This window comes from Amblyomma maculatum, chromosome 1, assembly GCF_055883805.1.
Source record: "Amblyomma maculatum isolate TAMU_Amacu chromosome 1, ASM5588380v1, whole genome shotgun sequence".
In the NCBI taxonomy this organism is placed as follows: Eukaryota; Metazoa; Arthropoda; class Arachnida; order Ixodida; family Ixodidae; genus Amblyomma; species Amblyomma maculatum.
Window position 1 is genome coordinate 59,406,903 of NC_139344.1, and position 15,779 is coordinate 59,422,681.

At 45.7% G+C, this 15,779-nt stretch overlaps 1 long non-coding RNA gene and 1 pseudogene across 2 annotated transcripts in view; both read right to left on the reverse strand.

Annotated features, from left to right (window-relative positions):
• The window catches only part of LOC146202530 (uncharacterized), a 34,694-nt pseudogene extending 20,237 nt beyond the window's left edge, over positions 1–14,457 (reverse strand). Inside the window, exon 1 of the transcript XR_014703712.1 lies at positions 14,232–14,457. The product of XR_014703712.1 is annotated as an uncharacterized LOC146202530 (transcript). The remainder of the gene's footprint in view (positions 1–14,231) is intronic.
• LOC146202531 (uncharacterized) lies at positions 2,191–8,464 on the reverse strand. Its single transcript, XR_014703711.1, has 3 exons — positions 8,336–8,464; positions 6,846–6,971; positions 2,191–2,368 (listed from the first exon to the last, which is right to left on the reverse strand). It is a non-coding gene; the product is annotated as an uncharacterized LOC146202531 (long non-coding RNA).
• Positions 14,458–15,779: the final 1,322 nt, after the last annotated feature.

Here is a 15,779-nt window from a genome sequence, read left to right on the forward strand (position 1 = left end):
AAACAGCCCAACGAAAGCATTCGGAGCATACCTAGAGCAGACGCCTTGTAGCAGACGACACTGACAACAGCTCACCTGTGAAAGTCCAGCGGGAAGCGGTGTAGCTTGACACCGACGCCACTGTCCATGCTGTCGCAATGTGCCACGGCGCATCGTTTCTTCACACGCCGCAAGCTCATCTTGAAATAAAGCGCTAAGCGCTTCAAAAGAACAGCGCGAAGCGTGCAAAGACGGAAAAAGACTTCGCACTGGCCGCACGTCGAAGGAAACGACAAAAACCGAGAAAACTGCCGCAGCGGTGCGGCGGGGTGCAAATTTTACAAAACGGTGACAGAGACGCGACGCGCAAGGACGACGAAAACTTCGCAAAAGGGGCATTTCGAGACTGGCGATAAGAAACCGCTTCGTGAGCTCCCGCGGCCACTGTGGCTGGGTGCCGAAACAAGGCCTGCAAAGTCAAGCTGCAAATGCACCGCACACTCATCAACAGGGGGCGTAACAAGAACGTTGCAAAAAATTAAAAATGGGGAGTAATATTTTGCTAAAGTAGTTTACCTATTTTATAAAACGTGGCATTAAAATGTGTATTTCTTTATGTTGTTTTACAGCGTTTTTATTTGTGCTTTTGAATTTCATTATCTAAGTGTTTTGGCCCCCCCAATGTGGCTGTGCTGCTGTCGCGCTGGACCGTTTTTGGGCCCAGCCTTCGCTACCATAAAGGTTAGGTGACGCGAGCTGGCCGCGAGCGCCGCTCCTACATTTCATGCCTCTCGTAGGTGGCGCTGTTCTCAGCACTTCGATGCGTGCTCGGCTCGCGCTGGGGCACGGCCGGTCTCGAGGGAGAGCGCGCGCTCCCCCTCGAGACGGGCCGTGGCTGGGGTAAACTTTGGTGCGATTCCAGCGCAGTCATACCAACAAAATGTTAAAATTATTGTTACCACTTGAAATATTTTAACCAGGTAAGCAAAATAGGCAAGTCAGGAGTGACGTCGACTGCTAATATGCTCTTTGGCACCGTGAAAGCGGGCGATGCGGCTGTGCCGGTTGTTTTGCTTGTCGCGCTACTAAATGCTGCTTAAATGAAGAAGTTTTGGTCTGAAGATGCATTACATCATTTCCCGATGGGCACAGTGGTCGAAGTTATAAAGCTAAATATTTTGGTTTGGTGTCGTGAGTTTTAAAAAAGCCAAAGCGACTCGGGCTGAGGGGCGTTGCAGTCGAAGATTACAGAGAATGCAGATGACAAGCGATTATTTAACGTGCGGTTACGTCGCACAGTACGCAGGCATCAGGCTAATTTGTATTCTTTTTTGTCTGCGAATTTCCGGTGCGTCTAAAGTGGGAAAGTGCAATTTTTAGCCAGATGATAGCCAGAACGTGCAACATGCGATGTGAAACGGTATTATAAGTACAGAAGGAACAAATTGCAGTTTTATTCACAAAAACCTCTCATTGATAAGCAAAGTTTTGTTTATTGCACTTAAGGGCAAGAATGCTGGAAAGAACCCAGACGGCCATAGACGTCCGACGGTCGACCGACGGACGTCCGTTCTCGTACCTTCGGACATCCGACGGAAGTCCGGTTATGTTCGATATACGTACAGCGGACGTCCGTCGGACTATCGTTCGTGGATCCGGATCGCGTCCCACGGACGTCCGACGGGCAGCCGGAGGCGGACATTCGGACGTTTCCCGGAACATGCTTGCAGGGCCCGCTATTCGTGTAAAAACTTGCCAATAACATTCGTGTAAAGCTCAGCAAGCATGTGCCATGGAAATTTCAGTCACATACTAGTGCTCAATGCCTTTGCCGTGAGAGTAAAGCAGACAATAGAATATGCAACAGGTTCAAGTTTCCTGTTGTCTGCTTTACTTTCACACACAAAGCACTGAACAGTAGTGTGCAATTAAAATTTCCATCAAAGAGGCACATATGCTAGCTGAGCTTTACACAAATGCACCATTCCTGAAAACATGCTAAGTGCATAGGCATACCAGCATGCGAGGTTGTAAAAAAAGCATTTTTTTTTGCCTTTATTGCAAAAACTGCATGCATAAATAGTCTACACTAAAAAAATGTCGATGTTAAGGAATGGCATGGTAAAATGCAGGCCAACTGGAGTATTAAGAATCTACTTGAATAATTTTTTTTAATTATCCTTGGCCGTGACAGCTCTTCCCTTGGGGAGGTGGTGGAGGAAAAGGTATTTATTGAAACCTAATATTTCGGAATTAGCGAGATGATCGAGTTCTGTGTGGGCGGCCTCCGCAGGCCGGGATTCCAGGAGCAGTTACTATCCTGTGCATTTGCTCGATCAGCTGTTGCTGGTCTTTCAGGCCTCAGATGGAAGAGCAGGTTGGGCTCCTCCTGCAATAGAAGGGAAAATGAAATTCAAGCTATCTGTGCTGAACTTTGATTACACATCTCCAAGGGCAACTGCCAGTTTCTCTCAATTGCTTTTTCCAGATGGCACTGTACGCATGCATCTCCATTCAGAACTGTCACATACTATATAGAAAGGTCATATAACTGCAGCAAAACCCATGCAGAATAAGGAAAGATACAAACGTAGTTTGACCAGAACCTGGCATTCAGTATTTTAATGTTTTTATGTCGTCTCTTTGAACATGCCACTCTGAACAAACATGGCATGTTATGCTTGCTGCTATGCGCCCTCAGCAATGCCCAAGACATGGAGTGCACATGCAGAGAAACTAAGCATAAAGGATGCTGTATATGAACATAAAGCACAGCCAGAGCATTGCAGTATTACACAGGTACGCATTGGCGGCAGAAACCTGCATTTTGAGCGGTTTAACAGGCAGATTTCTAAAGTCATTGTTCCTGCTCTGAAAAGAAGTGATCAATAATAACATCGTTTAAAATTGTTACCTTTTTGTTCTGTAAACTGCACATTTCGCTGGTTTCCATGTACCCTCTACTGAAGACATTCCCTGGGCGTGTCGGGGGTATATCGACATCAACATCTAGGCTACAAGCGTCTAGAAAGCGTCTCCTTAGAGCAGCTGCGACGAATTAACTTATCTGATAACATGCAAGCTGCTGCAGCAGAATAAAGATAGACATTTGACATGTGGCTAAAGCCCAATGTGGAAGCATAGCCCGCCGCAGTGATTGCGCAGTGTTCATGCTTCTACAAGAGTTAAAAGTAAAGTTATTTGTTTACCCACAGCGCTATATGTGACATTACAATAGCAAGGCTTATAGTTACAAAAAGCTGATAACCAAAAGCTCCTGATGTATTACCGGCAGCATGCAGCATGGATGTATGTCATGGATTTCTCAGCTACGCACAACAAATTACAAAAAAAATAATGGTATTTATAAATGCAGCCAGTTGTTCACAAGAAACACTGCAGCTTTTTTATGGGGAAGGTAGTGGGCGCCAAAGAAACTGCCCCTGTAAAGGCGCCTAATTTGCCCCTATGTAATATCGGGGACAAGTGTGTGGACTACACAAACTGCAATCAAAGCACATAACTTTCACATCGACCAGGAAACTCGGACCATACCTGTCGATGTGAAAGTTGAACGTTAGTTCTTTCATGTGTGCAAAAGAAATAAGGTCACAATTCGTTTACATCGCGATTCTAGTCCAAAATCTACAGACATACTGTCCAGACTTTCGCCCCCGCAGTATAAGCCACCACTTGGGTAAGAGATTAGTAAAAGAAGTGAAAAGACATTAGTGCTGTTGGACAGCCATAGCTATAAAAATGGTATCGACATTGGAGTACTACCTTAAGGCGGGGCCTAGGGCATTACAAAAGCAAGAGTTAGTGTCCGCTGATCCTCATTTGAACGAACAAAAAGAGGGGGGGGGGGGAAGAAATCTACCTCAATTACATGTTTTGAGTGACACCAAGCCGCAGTTAGTATAAAGATATCACACAGTTTTGTGGAAGATTTGGGAGCGCTTTGCAGCTTTCTTACAGGATTGGACAAAAGAGATCACCATCTTCAGAAAGGCACATTATATAGAAATGAAAATAGTGAATTTACTGCATCTGGCCACAACAACTTGCACACGGAGAGGAAGATGAACTGAAAATTCTATACATGAATGTACGTATTTACAACAGGTGAAACAATGACCATGATCTATGCCGAAGAGTAAAGAGATCAAAATCTAGCTCAGAACGAGTTCTCCAGGCCGCGGGGCCGTTTCATTAACTTCGGGACTCCGCCCACATTTCTTCTCCCCGATGACAACGAACTCACACATGACTGGCTAACAAACATTTTGGCATGTCTTTCCACTTTCATAAGTTCTTCACCCTCTCCCTAATACAAGCAATGCAAAAGGGACAACAAATTCGTTTCACAACAAACGGAATTTAGAGAATGGACCTCGAAATGATTGGCTCACTAGGTCACATGCCAAACTCTCTCCCCTAGGAAAAAAAAAGTAAATAATTAGAACCCATCAAAACGGTGTCCCACGTGCGCAACCATTGCGCAAAGCTTGCATCCTTGGCGGCTCCTTTTACAGGGCAATTATTGCAATTATTGGCGTCCGAGTCAGCACCATTGCGGACCACATCAGAAGAGCCAACCCACATCATACCGTCACTGTTACACACTTGCCCTTTTTCAACGCCGCTATCTCCCACCATTGTTAACATCCAGGGTTGGAATCCTCAACGAGACCCCACTCAGCGCTCCTGCACTGAATAATTGTCACTTTTATGGGCTCCCCAACAAGGAAGAGGGCCTTACACCCTTCAACCTGACAGTGTTTTTTCTTTGAACGATAAACAGTTCTTCCAAAAGAGGTGCTCGTTTCAAAGCTGTGCTGCCTCCGGGTGATGGGTCCAGTCAGCGTACTAAGGATCCCTTAGTACGCTTAGTACTAAGGACCCCTTAGTTGTATACTGTTCGTAAAGCTCCTTAAATAAAAATGAGCCCCCTACATGACACAGCAACGAGAACAAACTGCCTGTCCCCGCGTCTTCGAGTGCGACAGCAAAGTCCTCGGAAGAAGGGACTTCTTTCCCTCTCTGCCTACGTTTCCGTTAAGCACTGTAGCTGCTGTAGCTGCCTATCTGTGCGCGTCTCTCCGCCTCCTGTCCGAGGGCAAGTGGGAGACGGCCGCAGCTGGGCATTGAACAGGTGACCCAAAAAGAGCAGACTAATAATGGTGCCTAGCATACCCACCGATCCCTTACAGAAATCATTAAAGAAATGAAAGCAACACATCAGATAGCACTACGATGTTTCTAAGTACAAAGTCGACAACTCCAAGTCATATAAATATATGTACATCTCCGCACATTAACTAGACAGAAACAGTGCAGAGTAAACTAGTAATTCAGTGTCTAGCAACACTATTAAAAGGGGATAAAGGCCACGGGGGGCTACGATTATTAGTACCGTTTTGCCTTTAAACTACAATAACATACTTGTTGCAAGCTTAAAATCAAAGATTCACGCCTGTCCCACCCACAGCAATGGAACACACATCTGACTCAAGTCTGCAGAGAAAGAGCAAGCTAGACTATTGCAGACGCACCCTTGGTTATTTTTCTGGCAATTCTGAGGGTGAAGAATCTGACTTGTCAGTAGCATGTATATGAATAAGAACCCTATGACAGTAAATGCATCAGATTTTCTGGAGTGGCTTTTCTTTGCTGACCACATATGAGGTGAGCTATAATTTATCCAACTTGGCCTAGGTTTATTCTATGAATAACAAAGCTATAGCAGGTACACAGTCGTCCACTCAGGCTGAACATGCGAGTGCGTGGCATTCATTTTTTGAGATGCCACTGCATCCATCGCAGCTGCACACCGTAGCGAAGAGGCAGACAGCGTGAAGTACCAGCCTCTAGTCCCTCTACCACCACTGGGGTCCCAAACTAGGGACCCCTTGTTTTTGTCAGGACAGGCCCCCTCAGGGTCAGCTAGTAACCTCCTGTATTTGTATCTGATGGCAATGTTTTCCACCACCACCCACAATACGCAGCTGCGCATCATAGCAGATGTGAAGCAACAGCTCCTGGTCCTTCTATGCATAAGCCACTTTGCCTTGATGCATGCCTGCGCACCATAGTAAAGAGGCAGACGACATGACGCAGCAGCTCATGGTACCTTTACACATGAGCCCCCCATTGTACTTCGATACGCACCATAGCAAATATACACACTACGCCACACAGCTGCTCCTGGTCCCTCTATGCATAAGCCATTTTGCCTCAATACGCACCTGCGTACCTGAGCGAAGAGGCAGACATGAAGCTGCAGCTCCTGGGCCCTCCATGCACAAGCCACTTAGCATCAATGCACGGCTGTGCACTGTAGTAAAGAGGCGAAGGACGTTAAGCAGCAGCTCCTGGTCCCTCTACACATCAGCCATTTTGCCTCAATGCGCATCTGCACGCCGTAACAAACAGCCAGATGTGACAAAGAAGCTCCTGGTTTCTCTACAAATAAACCACTTTGCCTCAATGCACGTCTGCACACCGGAGCAAAGAGGCAGATGACGTGAATCTGGAGCGGCTGGTCCCTCTACGCACAAGCCACTTAGCCTTGATGCATGGCTGTGACGGATGCATTGCTATTTTGCAAACTGCATGCCACACATTCCCATTCAAGCTAAGAGTGGACGACTGTGTCCAATGACAAAAAGTAACATGGTGGACAATGTAAAAAGAATTTGCTGCATAAAGTTTGTTGAAACCAGTTCTACATCCTACATGTAAACAAGCTTAAACCTTAATGTCGAAGGGATGTCCTGTGTGTTTAAAATCATCACGCTCAAACAACTTCAACACTGACAATCATGATTCAATATTAATAATATAAATAATGATACAATACTCACTTTTAGCCATACCAAAGAAATGAGAATGCAAAGGGATGTTGCTGTTTTTCCCCCGTGGATGACAGTTTTCCATGTTCAAAGTGCTGCTTCCTGTTGGCCTACGAAATCGGCTACAGCAAATGGCATCTGAAAAATTTTTGGAAGCCTCATGCTAGTCTTCAACAAGAAAAGCATTGCCATACAGAAGCAGAACACAAATACTTTTACAATACATTAAAAGCACCAACTGCGGTGCTGTTTTTAGGATGACTAGGTAGAGGTTTTGCTGTAGCAAGCCAAATGTTAGCCTTCAAAAAGGAAAGCATTCCCATACAGAAACAGAACACAAAATCTTTTACAACACATTAAAAGCATCAATTGCACAAATGCTTGTAAGATGACCAGGTACAGGTTTCTGCTATAGCCCACATCATGTGACCAGCGGTTATCAGAAGCCTTGTATGTGAGCATGATGCCCTAGATTCAATTTATGGCTATCACTGTATTAACAAGCATGGGTTTAAAGCTACTTTAATATGATAATCTAAGAACATGGTAAGAGCTTTCAGTGCGACACATAAGCTCAGTATCATGCACTATAAGGTGCTGCATGGCTCTAGTGCAGCTTTGGTATTATCTCGCTGTCAATAATGCAGTGAAGTTCTGAGGAGCCTTTGAATATCTGTAAGGACAAAGCAACAACAATTTTGTTTTCATCTCACTTTTGCTCAACTCGGTTTTTTTTTTTTTTTTTTGAGCCCGCGGCTTGCATGGCCTTCCAGTACGCTTGTTTTGCATAAAAGAAGGCGTTGCAGGCACCAGAGCTCACAGCCCAACTGTATCGCGGCGGCGGTATGTCAAATTCGTGCCAGAACAGCGCAGAACAACGGGTCAAGAAAAAGACAAGTGCTGACTTTTTTTTTTCTCTATCTCCTTGTCCGGTTGTTCTGCGCGGTTCGGTCCCACATGCATAACCAACATGCGCAAGGTGCTGTCCTGGTTTGTCAAAGCTGAAGGAGAGTACTAAACCTTTAGTTATTTAGTAGCTACAGCCGTTCCTTCTAGAAACTGTAGTTGCCGTAAAGCTCGAGAGAGAAAGATCAGCGGCTGTCCATTAAAAAAAAAAAAAAAAAACTCGCGACGTTTTCACAAGTGTAGGCATGTCGCACGATAGGCTCGAGGAGTGCAAAAGTTTTCTCGTATAGTTTTTACAACTCAGCACGTTGCGCATGGTTAACAAATTAACTCCTTTAAAGCTCGGGCAGGCACTCCTTTATCAGAGACAGAGAAGTTGCGCTGCTTACTGGCGCAGCGTCCAGTAATGCCGAAAAGATGGCCCTCAGACTTGAAGCTGCACTTTAGTTAGTCGGCGCGGAGCCATCCTGTCAGTCTCACCTAAAACACTCGACCGTTCGGCTGCTGTAGAGAGCTGTTTCCTTACGCAAAAGCTCACCACTATCGGTGCATCGAAAATTTCAACTAAAGAAACAAAAGTTCGGTGAAATACTTACTTTGGAATCAGCGGGTGAACAAAGTGCGCCAGCCGCACCAAGCCACAGCAAAAACAATGCTAGCAGTGCATTACAGCCGTAGGTATTTGTAACTGCGCAGAAAATGCAGAACACGGAAGCGTGAAGCCATCTTCCATAACAAAACTTGTCAGGTGGATTGGATTGGCTCATTTCAGATTTTTTTGAGGATAGGTTCGGTTTCGTTCGTTTTGAGCTTGCGGCTTGCTGCGTCTATTCAGCCACTGATTAAAATTTCACCGAAGCATCATGATAGAAACATGTTTAATGGTCATTTAACTTTTAATCAAAAATTTTGGATGGAAGAATTCAACGATGAAACATGCGGAAAATAAAAAAAACTGTTTAATGGAAACGCTTTGTATCGCATCGATTCGCTCTGGCATCATATAATGCAGACTTGACGGCATTACTGATTTATACGCAGTTCAGACGAGCACGACGACTACAAACTATATCATAGCTGTGTAAAAGCAAATCCAGTGGCGGACGTACGGCGGCTGTCCGCTGGGCGAACGGATTCGACCATCCGCTTTCGTACGTACGCCGGAATTCCGGCGGACGTCCGAAATCGGCCGCCGAGTTGCGGCCGAGTTCGGTTGTCCGTCGGACGTCAGTGGCCGTCTGGGAAAAGTGAAATATCACAATGTTGAGGTTGCTGTTGATGGCCTCAAATATACATGTAATACAGGTAGAATAACCACAATTTCCAGACACAACTGCTCACAACCAAATAGCAAATTAAACAACCCACCTCAGTTTCAACAGTTTCATTCTCCCTTGCCTTTCTTTTGAAAATGAATTCTGCGTCTTCAGGTGTAGTCTGCTAAGAACATAGAACTTGATCACTTTGTCACAAATTTAATATGTCCGTGACAACCAACCAGCTGCAGTTTGGTCATTTGGAGAATGGATACCAAGTCAATAAGGCTGTCTCTTCGGATTTCACGCGCACTAAAACAGCGAGTAAAGGTGTTTTCATGGGATGTCACAGGGGCGTTTAGATTGGTTGATGGAAACATAAGACCGCCTATGTCAACTGCACTGGTAATTAACTAGAATAGCAGCTTGGGCATATGTTGGTTATGCATCTTGAGGCAACAGCGCGGAACGTGGACGGGAGCACAAGATTAGAAGACGGCACAACGAGCGCTGACTTTCAACTGGTAATTAAGACACGCTCAGTTCCGTTCTTGAGACTGAGGAGTTGTCTGCATCAGTCTTCACATTTGGTGCCAGCGATATAAAATATCAGCCTTGAATAACTGGCCTGAGTGATGACAGATGTGTGTTCATGCCACAGTCTTCGAGAACTTCATTTGCCTCACTCAGGTCTCCCACATAAGAAGCTGGTCATGGATGATGCTGTCACTAATCTTTTTTTTTTTAGCAATTGACTGGCCTTTTGCCTGACATTAATGCTTCATTATTTTTTTTAGTTATTGATTGGCATTTTGCGTGACAACCGTGCTTTCATTATTATGTTTTAGCAATTGACTGGCCTTTTGCCTGACAACAATGCTTTCATTAATTTTTTTAGCAATTGACTGGCCTTTGCCTGACAACGATGCTTTCATTAATTTTTTTTAACAATTGACTGGCCTTTTGCCTGACAACGATTCTTTCATTTTTTTTTTTTTAGCGGGGGGTTTCTAAACGCAAGAGAAACAGAAAAGTATGCACATGTACTACATGCTCCCACTAGCACCTCGGCAAGAAAAACTACATAGGCACCAAACAAAACAGGATAACCTGAGCTAGGGCAAAGCCGATTGAAAAATAGCACCACAGCTCAAGCAGCATCTACAGGCAAACAAGAACGAACGAACCGGCGTGCGCCGGAGAGAATGCATCGAAGAGCTGACAGCAGCGCCACAGCGGCGACCAGTGGCGGCGGCATGAACCGAAGGCGCGTTTTCTCCAAGCGGCGGAATGCGCGGTCGCGCCACCTCTCTCTTCTAGCCACCATACTACCATTGTACATATACCTTGCAGCAACCTCAACATTGTGATATTTCATTTTTGTTTTCGGCATTCTTGCCCTTAAGTGCAATAAACGAAACTTTATTATCCATGAGAGTTTCTTGTCAATAAAACTGCAATTTGTTCCATCTGTACTTAAATACAGTTTCACATCGCGTGTTGTACGTTCTGGCTATCATCTGGCTAAAAATTGCACTTTCCCACTTTAGACGCACTGGAAATGCGCAAAGAACAAAAGAATACAAATTAGCCTGGTGCCTGCATACTGTGCGATGTAACCGCACGTTAAATAATCACATATCATCTGCATTCTCAGTAACCTTCGACTGCAACGCCCATCAGCCCGAGTCGCTTTGGCTTTTTAAAGCTCACAAAACCAAACCAAAATAATTAGCTTTATAACTGCGGCCCCTGTGCACATCAGGAAAGGGAACGTAATGCACCTTCAGACCAAAACTTCATCGTTTAAGCAGCATTTAGTAGCGTGACAAGCAAAACAACCGGCACAGCCGCATCGCCCACTTTCACGGTGCCAAACAGCATATTTGCAGTCAATGCCACTCCTGACTTGCCTATTTTACTTACCTGGTTAAAATATTTTAAGTGGTAAAATAATTTTAACATTTTGTTGGTATGACTGTGCTGCAACTGCAGCAAAGTTTACCCCAGCGCGAGCCGAGCAAGCATTGGAATGAAATAGAATATAGGAGCATCCCCTTTGAAACGGGGTGGTAGCAGTAGCTATCATGCTCATTTTTCTCCATATATCTTAATTATTGTTTTGGATTGGTTAACTATACCATCATTCTATTTATTAAATTTTTGTTTCTACATTACTAACATTATGTCACTTTTCTGCTTTTAAGCCACCAATCTTCCAGTTGTTTTTTGCTAGCTTCCACCACCGGTTTATTCACCCGGCCACTGGTATCTCTAAGCCCCAGAGCTTCAGGCAGAGTGACTGCGCCTGCATTGACTTCCGGATGGATACCATTACATTCGAGTATAATATGGTCAATTGTTTCACTGAAGTTACCACATACAGCACATGCATCATCTTCATTGTTAAATTTCTTTTTGTAGCTGCGTGTTCTAAGGCACCCTGATCTAGCTTCAAAAAGTAGGGCACTGCCTCTTGAGTTATCAAAGAAAGCTTCCTTCCTGACCTGCCTTTTCCATTTTTGGTATAATTCCACACTGTTTCTTTTCCATCGAATTTATCCAATTTTTACCTTCTGTGTTTTTCACCTATTGCTTAACACTCTTTATTTCTTCGTCCTTGTGACCAGCATACTTACTGGTTAGTTGCCTAGTTCTTTTTTCCTCCATTGTGAATAAACACTTTTTAGGTATAGGTATTTAAATATTTTAGCTGCCTGTTACTGTCCAATTTCCACAGGCATTCCTCATATAAAATTTAACTCTGAGCTTTCCGTACTTCGAAAGATGCCCAGCCCATATCTCCCTGTACCGCCTCATTTGTGGTTTTGCCGTGGGCCCCTAGTGCTAATCGTCCGACGGCTCTCCGATTTATTTCTACTGTCGACTGTACCTCTGATTTTAGGCACAAAACCGCATTTCCAAAAGTAAGCCCGGGCACCATAATTCCTTTCCAAGTACCCCTCAAAACCTCATACCTGTTGTATCCCCACAATGCCCTATGCTTCATTATCCTGGCATTTCTTCGCCCTTTGGCCTTAAGTGATTGCTCATGCTTTCCAATGTATGCCAATCCTTCATTTACCCATACCCCGAGATATTTATATTCTGCTACCCGGGGTATTTCATGGTCTTGCATTTTAAGACCCTGATCAGTTGAGCCGTTGAAAATCATCAGACCCGTCTTAACTGCACTAAAACCGAAGCTTAGAGCATCCCCTTCGTCTCCGCAATACTTAACTTGAGTTTGCAATTTTTCCAGACTCTCACCTAGCAGCACAATTGAAGTGCTGAGAGCAGCGCCACCTATTCGAGGCATGAAACGTAGGTGCTGCGCTCTCCGCCCGCTTGCGTCACCTAACCTTCCTAGCCACCATAAATCAGCTAAACCAATGCTAGGAGGGCGTGAAAGAAGGTGAAATAGAAGCATGCGCACTCAGGTTCACTGCATGCCCACTCGATTAGTTGACGCCTATTTAAATTTTGTTATCCAAGAGAACATTCAAGGAATACTGCAAGTTTCGTTAACAACAAGAACCAGCATAGATTTCGTCATCCAGTTGGAGCTAAAACCTGTAATGAAAGTGTCGTAAATGGTTTAAAGTACCATCACTCTCGCGCCTGATGTGCATGAAGTTAAAAATAAAAGGCTGGATGAGCTCTGGATAACTACGTGATCGGTATCGTCCCACTTAAAACCACCAAGTTAGCAGCAAGCAAAATTCGACGCAAAAACCTGAAAAACGAAAAATATCATTTTGATACCAGGTCCTCTGATTGCGTGATACCAGGCTGATTGCGTGTCACATCTCGCCCTGCCTGTGACATCAAGTAACGCTAAATAACGTCATTGCAGATCGATCATGTACCGACAGTCCGTCAGCCGTTCGCTCCATCAAAGTACAGGGTTTTGAATATTTGGGGGCTGGGATTTAAAACATTCCTATGCAAAATCTACTACACCATTCGAGCTGAAATAACGTTCACAAAGTAGCAAAATATCGTCTACGTTATCTGATAAGTGATTCAACATCGGTACTTGCCTAGATTTTCCGAAATCGAGGAAAAACTGCTCTCGGCGGCGTGCAGAATTTTCGCAGAAGAGAGTCGAAAAGCTATTTTGACATGGTGCGTCATCTGTCGGGCAGCGAGGCAAGCGCGCCAACGGCGGGATGGAGCTTGTCTCACTGCTCGACAGATGACGCATCATGTTAAAATAGCTTTTCGACTCTCTTCTGCGAAAATTGTGCACGCCACCGAGAGCAGTTTTTTCTCGATTTCGGGAAATCTAGGCAAGTACCTATGTTGAATCACTTATCAGATAACGTAGACTATATTTTGCTACTTTGTGAACGTTATTTCAGCTCGAATGGGGTAGTAGATTTTGCATAGGAATGTTTTAAATCCCAGCCCCCAAATATTTAAGACCCTGTACAGCGCGTTGCACAATTAGAGGCGCGATGTAGAATGCTTCTCCCAGCTAAACCGTGGAATCCTCGCAGTTAAAATTTGGTCAGAAAGGGCGTTTTGCCGCTAGTATTTTTTAATACGAAATTTGTTTGGGGTACTTGCCTGATTCGATCAAAAGAAGTCAAATGCTCCTATCCTGTGCGGCGGCGAAGACACCAGACGAGCCGCTGCCCCAGCAATGGTACTGGTGGCGCCACCTCCTGCTGCTACAACAACTCTGTAGCAGGAAAAGAGGGGGCGAACGTTTCTGCAGAAGGTTTGAGTTGTTGTAAGCAGCATGAGGTGGCGCCACTAGTACCATCGCTGGGGCAGCGGCTCGTCTGTCGTCGTCGCCGCCGCATAAGATGGGAACATCTGACTTCTTTTGATCGAATCAGGCAAGTACCCCAAACAAATTTGGTATTAAAAAATACTAGCAACAGAATACCATTGCTGTGCAAAATTTGAACTGCGAGGATTCCGCGGTTTAGCTGGGAGAAGCATTCTACATCGCGCCTCTAATTGTGCAACACGCTATAGGTACAAGAATTGGATCAACTCATCCCTCCTCCTCCTCCTCTCCACCCCCCCCCCCCCCATTTTTTTAATATGCTCATCGTGAACTGCATTGGCGATGGTACATTGAAAAACGGGAGTGCTAAGATCAAATTGTACGGTAAAGACATAGGTGGTTTTTGTACGGTGGACCCCTCTAATTATATGTTACGAAGCCGCAGATTTTCTCTCCATGCAGCGTAATACGTTCTATGTCATAAAATTTGCTCACCTTGTGCACTTGGTTGGTTTGAATCTTCTCGCAAATTGTTCGTGTTTGCTCTCCCACATTTCTGCGGATTTCCCATCAGGCAAGTTGCAGCGAAGTACCTCCACATCAGCAGTGGATAACCCGTGATCTTTAACGCATTCTAGCACACCAGCGACTGAGTTATGTGGTGAAGGTGAATATGTAGATTGCCCAGGGCTTCCCAGTGTCCGAGACATGCTCCATAGCGGTATATGGGCCTGGTGCGCTGCAGCTTTGGCCGAACATGTGGCGCCGTCTGGGAGGCGCCGCTGTAAAACGCGGCTGTCTGGATCCGCAACCGTGGGTAGCACCGACGCTGTGTTCCGATTTCTTTTTGGGTCCCCGTAAGAATAAAAAAATAAACACCGACTGAAACAAGGGCCTGTACTTACTTAGTCATTTCGAATCTCATATCGCACCCATTGCTTTTCGTTAAGGCTGCGCATTTCTTAAGCGTGGCCCGCATGGAGCGTTTTTTGCACGCGAAAACGCGTCGCACGCCCGACGCCCGCGCCGGCGTCGACGATTTCACTCCCGCATGGTCAGCAGCCCAGTTGCGCGACGCACGCGCCCCCATCCGGCCGTGCGTAGAAGGTCGCGAACATCTTGTTTTCCCTGTCGCCGCAAGCTTCAAGTTGTGGTTTCCTCTCTTTCTTCTGGGTCAGGTGTGTCAAGAAAACAGGCAAGGCACCACTTCCAACAGCTATGGATCTAAATGCAGAAGCCATAGCACAAGGGAGGTATCAGAGGTCCGCTGGCAAGGCTAGCAGCTCATAAACAACCTCCGAGCTCAGCGTTAAACACTCGTGGCCCCAGCGGACGGCCCACCTTCACCGAACTCTAACCTAAAAACCTAAAAAAAAGGAAATGCACGGTGCCCGATGCCCGGACCTTGCTGTCGTCGCCTCGTGCGCCCCCGCGACTCCGAAAGACTACATTGCTGCGCGGCCGTTTCGGCCGAGAAACCCGAAACCCTCGGCGCCGTCGGAGCGCCAAACCCCCGTCGTTCTTTCCGCTCTCGCGAGCTTCTCTCTCTCTCGGCCGGCGTGGGCGTGGCTCCAACCGGAATCACGTGACGGCTGCTCCGGCTCTCATTGGCCCTCTGCCGCTGCCGACTTCCGGCGTCGGCGCGTCGTCGGCGTTTTTATCTGTTCAGCCAGATCCCGACGATTTGGCAAAATCGTCCTCTCCGGCGGCAAAAAAACGCTCCGCTGCCGTCAACGCCGGCGAATCGCCCGGAAAAACGCTCCATGCGGGTCACGCTTTACGTTTGTTTTTTTGTACAGTACTTCACGCTAGGTTTTTTTAAGCATGCGCGAGCGATCGCTAGCACGCGAAAATCACAAAATAAACGGGTCCTCTTTTTTACTTCTGGACCCAACTTGAGCTCTAAAAGTTGTGACAACTACTAAAAGTTGTTGTAACCAGAGCTGGCAGGCCTTCGGACACGGCCTGTGTTGTAGAGAGCGCGGAGCCTTCCTGCCCAACGGGAACTTTTTTTTTTTTTTCTAACGACTTCCTAATGATAGT